The following is a 14,198-nucleotide window of genomic DNA, read 5'->3' on the forward strand; positions in this document are numbered from 1 at the left end:
TGAAAAACCTATAGTTATCATCAAACTTAATTTTGAAGGACTGAAACACTTCTCTCCTAAGATCAAGTACAAAGCAAGGATGTCCACTCTTACCACTGCTATTTAATATTCTACAGGAAGTCCAAACTAGTGTAATAAGATAAGAAAAAGAAACATTATACAGATTAAAAAGGAAGAAATGAAATTGTCTTTATTTGCAGATGATACGAGTATGTATGAGTACATATATAAAAACTCGTAAGAAATATACAAAAAAATTACTAGAACTAATAAGTGAGTTTAGCAGTATGGCAGGATGCAAGGTCATTATACAAAAGTCCATTATATTTTTTATGTAAGAAGCAATTGGAATTTTAATTAAATAGTTTCATTTATAATTTTAAAAGGATCTAAAGAAATAGAAGATATATTTTGTTATTGCATTGGAAAATTCAATACTGGTAAGATGTTTTTTTCCTCCCAAATTGATCTGTAGATTTCATGCAGTCCCATTAAAATGTTCAGTAAGATTTTTGATAAATCATTTATGCATATTTTAAAACTTATGTAAAATTTTAAAAATCAACAATAAGTAAAACAGTTTTGTAAAAGGAAGAAGAGCAAAGTTGGAGGACTCACATTACTAGATTTTAAGACTCATTATATAACTGCAGTAATTAAAGTGTTGCTATACTATCGACATAGTAAATAAAAAAAGAATTGAAAATCTAGAAATAGATTCGTGCATATGATTAATTAATTTTTGACAAAGATAAGAGGGTAATTCAGTGAAGAAAGGAAAATCTTCTCAACCAATGCTCCTGTGATAATTTGTAATCTTTTTGAAAAAAGAATGAACTTCAAATCTGACCTTATGTTATCCATAAAAATTAACATAAAATCAATCATAGGCCTAAATATAAAAGCTAAAACTATAAGACAAATTTTGGTATAGCTGTTATAATGGAACACTATTCATTAATTAAAAAGGAATCAACTATTGATATGCACAACATGAATACATCTCAAAAATAATATACTGAGCAAAAGGAGCCATGTATAGCATATGATTTCATATATATAATATGGAATTTTAGAACAGGCAAAACTAATTTATTGTGACAAAGCAAATCAGTGGCTGCTTTCGGTAGAGGGGGTTGGAAGAGTTATTGACTGCAAAAGGGCATGATAACACTTTCTGTTGTGATGGAAATGTTCTATATCTTGATTATCAAAATACATCAAAGTACACACTTAAAATGAGTGCATTTTACTGTATCTCAGTAACATCAATTAGAAAAATAAAACGTATATATTGATAATAGAAAGATAGGAGAGACATGAAATGTTTAAAAGCTGCTGTCAAAGTGCCAATAGGAAAAAAGGTTGAAGATAATTGAGAAGCTCAATTAACTAGGGAGGTGTGGTATCTGGGAAAATAGGAGGAAATGATATCAAGGGCAGAGATGGGAGGCAGGTGTTACATGATAAATAGGATATTTTACATTCTGAGGTAGAAGGGAGGTAAGCGGTGTGTCTGTTTATGGGGTTAGGTCTGAAAACATGAAAAAAATCATGATGTTGAAGCCTAATTCCATTGTTGAAGTAGGAGGAAAATCTTCTGTTGAAAATGGATTGTCCTATTGGCCAGAGACTTCCGTGCAGTATTTTCAAGCCAGAAACTAACACTTAAAATAGGACTCCATAGGGATTCCCTGGTGGCGCAGTGGTTGCGAGTCTGCCTGCCAATGCAGGGGACACGGGTTCGTGCCCCGGTCTGGGAAGATCCCACATGCCGCGGAGCGGCTAGGCCCGTGAGCCATGGCCACTGAGCCTGCGCGTCCAGAGCCTGTGCTCTGCAATGGGAGAGGCCACAACAGTGAGAGACCCGCGTACCGCAAAAAAAAAAAGAAAAAAAAAAAAAATAGGACTCCATTAAATGTTAAAATTCAGTCTCACTGTCAATTCCAATTTCCCTTCTCTCTGCAGTTCTATTCAGCTCTATGCCAAGTCTTGGCTTAATGAATCTCTCCACTTAGAAAAGAATGTACAAAACAGTTCAAGTTATTGAGGAAATACCATGAATATTATTAAATATTTAAATTTTAAAAATTGTAATAGAAATATCAAGTAGACTTTGCAAAATATTTAAAATTTGTGACATGCATGAAAGTCTGAAAGAGACGATATTATTTCAAGGCTTTTAATAACAAAACATACGCTAAAAACAAGCTTATTATTTAATCTGTAATACCTTCACACTTTCCTGTTTTCCTGGCTTCATGAGATAATATCTATAACTGGGAATAACGTATCCTTCTTTTTGAATTTTTAAGATGTTTATCTGTTAAATTTATTTTCTTTCAAAAATATCTAATTACTTCTGTGTTCCTATTTACAGGCTGTTTAAGTGGAAATTTAGGTTGATTAGACAATCGAAATAAGACATTATAAAAGAAAATGTTATATAATAAAAGCACTACAGTTAGTCTTCCTAATTTCAAATTTAAATGTCATAAAGATGTTCTTCTAATTAAAAGCCGTAGCCAAAAATGCCACATAAGAACACCCATTAAATGATGCTATAAACAGAAATTGAGTGAGATGTGTGGAGAGCAAGAAGCCAGGGACCCAGACTTTAAGCTACAGCTACTGTAATCAATAAATAAGTGAAACAACAGTCATTAAAAGGAATACTAAATAATAATACTTTAAAACAGCCTCAATGTCACATTTATGTAATAGGCATCTGTCTACCAGGGGCCTTTTAATGACTCTTTTTATGCTATCCAAGGGGCTAACTCAGACTGAGTATAGTGGCCATCATGAGAGAAATAGTACATCCTGGAGAAATAAGTTCAAATTCCATATTCTCTAACATACAACGGAAAACATGCAAAAAACACAGGATATAAATTTACTAGAACAACTTCACATAATTATGTATTAGATATAACAGTAAATTTTTAAAAAATGGATCAAGAGCACTCTTTACCTGTAAGTCACAGACACACAGTTTGAACTGGCTTAAGCAAAAGGATGAGATTATTGAAAGGCTGCTAATATATTAGATAGTCTAAGAGAAAATTTGGATCAGTCAAGATATAGGAAGGGTAGAGATGCATCTAGCCTTTGGAACTAATAGAACTAGGTTTGAAGATTGATGACATCCATTTATATCTAGACTCTCTTTCTTCTCTGTTTCCTTCCATGTTCTCTCTTGCTGAAGAGTGGTTTTCTTCTTATGGAAACTCTGACCACTATTTTTCCTGAAAATTTATATCTCAGCCCTACACAACAGAAAGAGATTGTGTTTTCTCTTGGTTCTATATCTAAAAATTTACAGCAGGGACTCATTGGCTCTGCTTAGAGCAAATGCCTGCCCTTGGTCCAAGCAATTGTAGCCAGGAGAGAGGGGGCTCACAGTAAAGTGGGCGCTCACGCAACGGCTTTGAAGATGGATTGGGGGACAGGGAAGGGATTCTAACCGTGCAGATAGTTCCACAGATGACCATGCATTGCCTTATTTATCCAAGGCAATAAAGGTGTGGTTTTAATGAAAAACATTCATAGTAAGATACAGGTACAGAGTTTAAATGTCAATTTGTAAAACCAAGTATAATTGAACCAATTTAAATTACTTTGTTTAGATGCCGGAAATACACAAGGTGTTGCGTTGGTCACATAGAGGGAGCTTAATTTCCAAGATTTATTTGTGATCTTAGAAAAATAATTGGAGGTATATTTTCTATTTGATAATGCAAATAAAGGATTCTTTTAAGAACATTACGAGTTCTGTAGGTTTAATAAATGCATTTGTGAGGTCCTAGATTTTTTTCATCTTTGAGGTTAGTTGATTGGGAGGATGGCGTCATACTTCAGTCAAATAACTCAAATAACAAGTCAAAAAAGTCCAATAACAAATAACTCAGGTTTAGTCAGGTCTCCAATAAGGGAGAGTTGTAGGCAGTTACATGTGGAATAGTTTATACACACATATTTACTAAACACTTTGACGTGTGTCCCTGAGTGCTTATCAGAGACGCACATATTGCCCTCAAAAAGCAGTATAGGGAGGAAGACACATACAATTAACCGTATTTTAATGATGTGTATCACTTTCTCTTGTTTTCCTTCATTTCTCTCATCTTTTGTGGGATCTTCTACTGATGTTTATCTCTTAATTGTTTAAAAAGAGAAGTTATCAACTCATGTAGATCATGTATAGCTTTAAAAAATTAAACAAGTCTAAGTGCAAACTCTAAAAATGCTTATTATATGGTCTGAAGTTGCCTTGATAATCTGTATTATTTTATCGCTTGCAGGTATTTTTGATATGCCCACCTAGTTAGAAACTAATAGTATTGATTCTGAGATGTGCCTGGGTCCCTGTTTTCTTTTTACTCTGAATATTCTTTCTTGATAATTACATATCATCCTGTGTCTTTACTGTTGTCCCGTGATGAAGAAGCATAAATTTATATTTTTAGCTCAGACCTGGTATTCAGACAGGTACATTCAACTGCCAACTGGACAGCTCTGCTTGCAAGTTCCACCAGAATCTCACACTCGACATGTCCAAAATTAAATTCCTCATCTCCACCCAGCTCTCCCAACCAGTTATCTCCATATTTCCTGTCTTGAGACCACCACCATTCACCTAAAATTCCATACCAGAAAGCAGGCATGTTTCTTACCTCCTCTCTCTTCCTCACCCATTTTTCTCCATCTCCACTCTGTACCTCAATTCAGATGCTTGTCATAACTCTAATAATGTAGTTACCTACTAACTGGCCCTGCCTGCAGTCCAGTCCGGAGTAATGCCAGAGTGGCCTTGCTAAATGAAGATCGGCTTGCACAAACTCCTTACTTAAAACTCTCTAGTGGCTTCCTGTATCTTCAGCACAAAGTTAAAATGCATTTGTATAACAAATAAAATTTCTCTTCATCTTATATATAGTTTTTGCTTATTATTTATATGACTAGAATACAGGTGTTTTTAGGCATCAACTTAGCCTGCCTTGTTCATTATTATATTCCCTGAACCTGAAATAGCCTTGGAATACTGCAGGAGTAAACTACATATTTGTTAAATGGATTAATGTGTAAGTCAAAGACTGAAGGTATCTAATCTCTACGAGCTGTTTTGACTTTGTCCTTTGTTGTATTCATGCTGAACTATTGCAGTTGCAGGGACAGGCTGTGATACCACATAACAACCTCTCTCCCAGACTGCTTTCTCTCTTTTTTGGTATTCTTCTTCCTGTCTCTTCAATTTTTCTTCTCTTTCACTCCCTCCATCCCCACAATGTGAACTCCATACACACACATACTCTCACACACATGTACACATGCATGCACACAGGCATATACACTTATATCCACACTTGTTCTTTGCTAATTCCAGTACTTTCAAGCAGACTCTTACGTATCAGATTTTTGAGAATATGTTTTCTGACATGTCTTTCTTACCACCCCTCCTCCCACTCTCAAAGCCCAGTAGGTGTCCTTTCTTTATTTCCATAAAAGACTGTCTTATGTTGCAATTGACTTTGGGGGGTTTATCTCCTCTAACAACTATAATATTTGAAAGCTAGAGCTGCATCTCAAATTCGTGAATCCTCGATATATGTTAGATAATAAATACAGATGAATGAATAAAACAATGAATGAGTGAAGCACTAAGGAAACACAGCAAAATAAGTGACAAATAATATGAGGCTGCTAAAAAACTACTATAATGTCAAAAGATGAGTGATATTAAAGAATTTATTAAGAAGTTGAAATTCACATTATTTATCCAGAATGACATACATACCATCTGTTGCATAATTTAATTATAGATTCTAACCAACATTACTGACCTGTTACATTGTGAATGATAAGATCACATAAGTATTCTCCTTCTAGGTTTTGGACTGCTGCAGTGTTGGTACCTCTTAAGTACATTGTCATTCATGCCGAAGCCAACCCCAGAAATAACGGAAAAAAGGAAGTTAAGAAATCCTATTATATGTAATAAAAGCATTAATAAATTCAATCAATTATGGATCTCACAGAAATTAAAAAAAGAAATCCAAAATTTGTGTAAAGTGAAAGATGGACATCTGAAAATTCTTTACAGACAAAATAAACAGGAAATAATATTGAGAAGTGAAATAATGAAAAGGTAAAATAATAATAGTATAACAATAATATTAAAAGTAGTCTGTATTTCTTTAATGAGAGCTTGCGATATGCCAGAAACCATGCTTAGAAAGGAGTTTTAGACTAATCTAGTTAGAAATCAAGTGAAAGTGGATCACGGAGTTTCTGATGCCAATTGAATTATGTATTATTTCTTTAAGCATAGAATTAATAGAGTGGATTCTGGAATTGGTCCACATGGCCTCAACTCTGGGCTCTACCATTCATTCAATGGGTGAACTTGAGCAGGTTATTTAATTTCTCTGTGCCTCAGTTTGCTTCCTTACTAAAAAACAGAAGGAGTATCTACCTCATAGAGATGTGAGGACTCCATGCATTAATATACATAAAACAGTGAGAACAGTGCCTGGAAAAGAATTAACACTCAGTAAGTATTACTACTACTACTACCACTACTACTGTTATTACTACTACGTCTTCCACTGGAGAGCATATTTCCCCCTGGCAATGTGTGCTCGTGGCCTATGACAGATCATAACTCAGTGGCCAGCTTTCAAGACTGCCAGGAGGAAGAGGAAGGTTAGATATTATCAATGCAGAATCAAATATTAGTTCTTTTGTATTTCAACCTTAATAAAATTTTTAAAATGGGAGAAATTGAGAGCAGATATCAGATTCTGCCAGTTGATTTTGAAACACAAATGATCTGCTTAAAGTAAGTTTTAAAAAATAATACATAAACTTCTTTTCTGATTCTAAAATTACACACTTATTACAGAAAATATGAACAATAAGGCTTGCAAAGAAAAGTTACTCATATCTCACTACTCAGAGTTAACCAGTCAGGATTTCTGAGCAATTATTCTCTATCATATTTTCTGCCTCTAACAATTTACATGTTTAAAGACTCTCCCATCAATAACTTCAGTTGTCCAGTGAGTTTCAAAACATATGCTTGTGCATTTGTGTGTGCGTACGTGTGTGTGCATGTGTGGAGGAAGAGGGCTGGAAGAAATGGAGTCTTTAATAGTAACTGCTATAAATCTTTCATTTGTAGGGAGTGGTGGATTGGATAGCTTAAAAAATCTCGCCATATATTTTAATCCTCAGGGCAAGATTCTCCTTCATTAGGGGAAATCTATATTAGTATATATCTAACAAATGAGCATATTATCTTATATAGTTAGGATCAAACTGCATTTTAATTATGTATCCCTCTTTTCCACTATACCATTTCCTCAAAAGCATTTCCTTCTTTTCAATAAAAATAATACTTTTTATGAGCATAACTTTAAACAGCTTCATTAAACACCATGCTGGGCTGGGAAATTGAACATATAGGCTATATGAGTCTAAAGCCCATACACTGTAATCTGATTGGCTCAGCCCCACAAAATCCCATATGTCTGTGTGTATTAGTCCTGCGAGCACCTACTACTCCCCCAATGGTGAGATATCGACAGAGGGATAATCAAAATAAATTTAATGATATACATTTTAGAGCCACCAAGTATAAGAAAATGGACAAAAAGATTAATTTTATAAAACCTTTATCTATATCAAGTAAAGTCTCCACAAGTGCAGCTGACTTGAAATATTTCTCATGCAGAGTGACTGAAGTGATGATATTTTATCAAACTCTCTGACTTGGCAGGAGAGGCATGCAAAGAGAGGGCATAACTACCTAATTAAATATGATAGTGGGGAAGCTGAAGGCTACTTGACTCATTTCTTTCAGTTATTCTTAAAAAATTAGGAATTCTGAAGTCAGGAAAGTTGAGCAGATCTCATGGAGACCTTGAAGCATGGCGGTGGCAGTGGAAGAAACAAGGATAACAATAAGAAGCCATAAGAACAATAATAAAAAATGGCTCTGCATTGCTTTGAAGAGATTCTTTATATTCATTGTGTAGCCATAGCATAAATTACTTTTTCACATTTTTAAATAGTATAGGATATGTGGGTGGTTTTCAAATATTCTGTATTAAAAACAATGATATAGATACATGAAAAGATGCTCAAATCACTAGTAGTTAGGAAAATGCAAGTCAGAAACACAGTAAGATGTCACCTTCTGCCTGTTAGAATGGCCATCACCAAAAAAGAGAAGAGATAAAAGATGCTGGTGAGAATGTGGAGAAAAGGGAATCCTTGTGCACTGTTGGTGGGATTGTAAACTGTAAACAGTGGTACAGCCACTATGGAAAACAGTATGGTGGATCCTCAGAAGATTAAAAAGAGAATTACCATATAATCCAGCAATTTGACTTCTGGGAATATATGCAAAGCAAATGAAAACACTCACTCAAAAAGATATCTGCACCCCCATGTTCACAGCAACATTATTTACAACAGCCAAGACATGGAAACAACAATCAAAACTTATGAATGGATAAAGAAATTGTAATATATATGTAATACATACATATATATGAGTATTATTCAGCCATTAAAAAAATGAGGAACTCCTGCTATTTGCAGTAACACTTGATGGCTCCTGAGGGCATTATGCTAAGTGAAGTAAGTCAGACAGAGAAGGGTAAATACTGTATGATCTCACTTATATATAGAATCCAAAAAGCAAAAATCACCCAAATTTATAGAAAGAGAGATCAGGTTTTTGGTTACCAGAGGTGTGGTTGGAGGAGGGAGAATTAGAGGAAGGTGGTCAAAGATATAAACGTATAGTTGTAAGATAAATAATGACTAGGAATGTAGTGTACAGCATGATGACTATATAAGAAAGTTGTTAAGAGAATAAAGCCTAAGAGTTCTCATTACAAGGAATTTTTTTCTTTTTCTTTTAATTATATCTGTATGAGATGATGGATGCTAACTAAACTTATTGTGTTAATCGTCTCGCAATATGTCAACCGTTATGCTGTATATCTTACATGTTTACAGTGATATATGTCAATTATTTCTTAATAAAATTGAAAAGAAAACCAAAAAACAAAAACAACTAAAAACACAATTTTAGTAGGTAGCATTTACTGAACACTTACTATGTACCAGGCAGTGTGTTAAAAGCTTTTGTTTATATTCTTTTGATTCTCTCAACAACTTTGTGAAGTAGTTGCTTTATCATGTCCATGATAAATGGAGATTTAGAGAGTTTTCTTACCATGTGTGTCATGCTGCTGGCCTGTAGCAGAGTGGAGCTTTGAACACAGGCACCCCTAGAGAGTGGCACACACTCTTATCCACCAACGGTATCACTATACATTGGTAATAGCCTATGTCACATAGCTCCTTCCAGATTATAAAATGCTTCATGTTCAAAAATAATAATGATGTGATGAATCTTCTCCTGCTTAAGTCTTTGTTTGCATTATGGATTATTTCTTTTCAGTGAATAAGCCAAAATTTCTTAGCGTAAGTTGACAAATGATGTTCCAGAGTGTTTATACCAATTTTCACTCACCTACCAAATTAGGAGAGTGCCTATTTTCTTCATGCCCCAAAGAGAGAAGTTTGAAAACAGAAGAGTGCAACATGGTTAAATCATATATAAATAATAATGAAATGGAGATTAAACATTAAGGTGGAAACTAGTAAAGTATTTCACAGAGAAATATCAGAGGAGCTTTACATAGGTTGATAGACTTGAATACGATATTGATGGATTTGACAACAGAAAGAACAAGAAGGTACACAAATTATTTGGAATATTTACTCAAGAAATGCTCTTTAAAATCATCACAAAATTCCAATTTATGAGTGACTTTAAGACTTGAAAAGAAAAGAAAGTGGATACCTTCCTGGGACATTCATTGAGTTGGCATAAACACAGATGTTGATAAATGTGAAAAAGAGAAAAACAAGAAAGAATGATTAATTATCATTATTTTCAGTTTAAACACGTTTTGTTTTGGGCCAATCTACATATGTTTATTTCTTAATCTTTAAAAATGAAAAGGAAGAGAATAGACAAAAGCAAATAGGCATTTGTGAGTACTAGGTTCATCAGAAATTGATAAGGAATGTGTAGAGATTTTGCTGGTGTTGGTCATGTGAAAAGAACTTTAAATAGGTAAATACCATATAAGTAAAATTTTTAAGATAAAATATGATAAAGGATGTGAAAATACTCTGAAAAGTGTAAAGCACAATGGAAATGTAATAATTAGGTTATGACTCATTATTAAATCAAATTATTTGAGAAATAATATGTTGGTACACTTCTCTGACATGATTTATCTTGCATTAAATCCAGAAAAAATAATCATAATGGAAGATGTCATTTTACTAGTGGCTCAGTTTGTGTTATGAGGGCATTTGTCATTAACCATGTAGTTTGTCAGGCAGTTCTGAATGTCAGTTTTCAGGGAGGGACGATTTCTACTGTTACTCTTTAGACCACATAGGACCTGGTAAACTTTATCATATGTTAATGAGGTTGGACAAAGAAATACTAAGGAGCTGAACAGTTAAATCAGCGTCTAGAAAATGAGCCCTACTCTAGATAATAAATTTTATAATATTGTCCCATCTACTTTCTGTAAACACGTGTAGTACAGGCTCTAAGTTTATGAATAATGGCTTCATTTTGAAGTAATTAGGATTCAATGCCATTAACAGCCAGATGTCTGGATAATTATAGTTTAGAATGAAATGTCTAAGAAAAGGCATTTCTGTTCTTATGACAATTATGCATGTGATTAATGGTATAAATGACAATATCCAATATACATACAGAACAGCAAAATTAACTGTATCTATCATGAGTGACAGTATGAAAATTAGATGAAATCAATAAGCAGAGGTAAAGAATAGCTCCTTTAATATTGTGTTCTCCAAGGCAGGGCAGGTTGGAGCAGGGGTCTGGGGGATGGGTAGAGATGGTACCTTTGTCAGTCTCTCTAGAGTCTTAGTGAAGATCAATCAGTAAATACCACCTTTAATTATGTGCACTGTGTAAGTGCACCAAAATCTTAAGGATGCTTGAATGCTAAAGGAACATCTCAGGCCCAATTTTGAAAATTGCCATATGCAAACCTTTCAGAAGGAAAATTCAATTCTAGGATTTATCATATTTTTAGAGTAGTGTGCCCCAGGACCTGTCCCTGTTAGATGAGGCAATGGGATTTTTCCAAGGCATGGAGCACACCTTTAGGTGTTAACCCCAGGCATCTGGGCATTTCCTTCCTCTACAGTGAGAAAATGTTCTGCAGGTCTCCAAAACCAATGGCTTGCATTTAGGTTTTTGTTTTTTTCATTGAAACATATTTCTTTGCCACCTCCTTCCCTTCACCCTCACACAGCCCTGCACACACATGCATTTACACAGATATCTGAATTGTTTTTATTTTGCTTTGTTTAGTGTTCATTTATTATAATACTTAATAAAGACTTTCATCAACTTTACTTTCATCTTTTTTAAACTTCTTCCTTTGGAGGTATTTTGTATCTTTTAATTCACCTTTGTAAATATATCTTACCATCTGTACACACTAGACATCCATTAATTTCTATATAGTAAGTACTTCTTCCTTTTTTATTTCTCTACCATGCTATTAGTACTATTTTCAAGTGTCTTAAAAAAAAAGCTTCTTGTCATGAATAAATGGAAAAAACTTACAAAACAGAGAATAGTATAATCTACCTCCATGTGCTTATCTCTCAGTTTAAACTATTCTCAGTTCATTTCCTTTCCTACCTACAATTACTTCCACTCTTGCACTGGATTATTTTGATGTAAATCCCAGGCTTCTTATCATTTCACCCATAAATACTCTATATTTAAAACATAAGAATCATTATTTAAAACATAACCAGGATATAATTATCTCACATATTATGTCAAACTACTCCCTGAATTTCCCATTGTATTTTAAACAATTAGACTAAATCCACTGCTTTATATTCCTATAGTCATCATTAAATAAATAAAAATGTTTTTGCTCCCATTCTATTGTCCTTAAAATAAAACCATTCTCTTTTTTTCTTATTTTCACCTGTTTTGACCATTATTAACTAAAAGTTATGTTTCTAATTATCTCAGATACTTCAGTTTTCTTTGAGGTACATAATTTTATTTTCTTCTTGAAGAAAATAATAGGAAGTAGCCAGGCCAGCAGGAGGGAAAGGGAATTTCATTAGAAATAATTCGAAAAGAGAAACAGAAACACATAAAGTACATTTTTGGTTAGATTAAGTTCAGCAATTTCACTCTTTCCAGAGCCCAGAGGGACTCGTAGGTCTTTATAGAGGAGAAGCTGTAAAAAGAAAGCAGAGCCCCAACCTATATATCATGTATGCAAGTGTTGGTTCTTTCCAGAGAAGTGAAACAACCTGTCTGAGGGACTTTGGGAGGGGAATAACGTAATAAGATCAGAATTTTACCAGGGGCATAATTGAGACAGCATGGAAAATGTATCTGCAAAGGGGCATATCTGGAGTCAAGTACACAAGTCAAGAACATATTGCAACAGTTAGAGTCAAAGATACTAGGGTCCTACAATAATTTAAGGTAGTGATGATGAAGAGGGACAGATTTAGTAGGAGATGATGCTGAAAAAAACTGATGGGGATAGAGGGGGAAAAGCCTTTGAAGACTTTAGATTTGGGACCTGACTCAGGTTTGGATTAACTGGATAGATTTTGGTGCTTTTAAACATGGGGGACATAGAAGAACAGATTGAGGTAGGAGCATTGGGAAAGGAAGCAGGGAAAGTTGTGATTCTGGCTTGGGACACTTAGAGTTGGAGGATCTGTGGGACATTCAGGGAGGAGTATGAAGCAGGCAGTTAAATTAATCCAGAGCTCAGGATTGAGATTGTTGCTGGGAATTTCCACCAGGAATTAATCCTGCTCAGTTGGTGTGGAGGACTTGAGAATGAACCTGGCAGACCTCCAGAAATGCCCAGTAGCTGAGCTTTCAAGTTCATTGCCCAGGCTGAGGCCACACCCACCACACAGGCTCCTTGCCAATGACTGTTTATTCACATCAACAATTTTACTTTCACTTAATTGCATAATTTCTTTTCTTAGTCACTATGTGTTTCACAAGCTTTAAAATTATGATAATACTACTGCACAGAACCATATATTTAAATACTGGAAAAGTCCTAGAATTTTTATGAAGCCCTAAAGAAATTTTCTTTCTGCAACATAACCTGGACAGGTCAATATCCTGTTTGCTTCTTGTTTTCCTGAAGATGTCTTAGCTAAGAGCTATAAAACACTTAGAATTCCAGAGTTCTTAGCCTCACTCCTCCTCTAACACTGGCCATCAGAAGCCCACCAACTAAAATCAATGTGTGTGTTCTGATCCCTTTGTCATACCTGACAGTTATAGAGGAATCCAAAACCACAGGTAATAGCAATGATGTTTCACAATCAATTAGAAAGTTATCAGAAATACTTTTTAATAATTCGATCTCTTTTGTAATAAATCTGTAGGCCTTGTCTAGGGTAGGGACTAGGTCATACTTAAACTGGTTCAAGCCCAGGTTTGCTATTTACCAACTCTCTGACTTGGGATTATTTAGCAAAATCCTCTGTGTCTTAGTTTTCTCCCATGGGAAGGGCAGAGAATTCTGATACCTACTTCATAAATTTGTGATGAAGATTAAATAAACATACATATAAAACGCTTAGTAAATTGTTCAGCATATACTAAACACTATACATATAGTAGTTACCATGATTTATTTATTTATATATATTTTAATATATTTCATAGAAGCGCCTTTTTTTTTTTAAAGATGTTGGGCGTAGGAGTTTATTAATTAATTTATTTATTTTTGCTGTGTTGGGTCTTCGTTTCTGTGCGAGGGCTTTCTCTAGTTGTGGCAGGTGAGAGCCACGCTTCATCGCGGTGCGCGGGCCTCTCACTATCGTGGCCTCTCTTGTTGCGGAGCACAGGCTCCAGACGCGCAGGCTCAGTAGTTGTGGCTCACGGGCCCAGTTGCTCCGCGGCATGTGGGATCTTCCCAGACCAGGGCTCGAACCCATGTCCCCTGCATTAGCAGGCAGATTCTCAACCACTGCGCCACCAGGGAAGCCCGATTTATTTTTTAATTGTTAATACTTAGTACCATGCTTGGAATATAGTAAGTGCTTATTAA

Source organism: Delphinus delphis, chromosome 14, assembly GCF_949987515.2.
Source record: "Delphinus delphis chromosome 14, mDelDel1.2, whole genome shotgun sequence".
NCBI classification, from domain to species: Eukaryota; Metazoa; Chordata; class Mammalia; order Artiodactyla; family Delphinidae; genus Delphinus; species Delphinus delphis.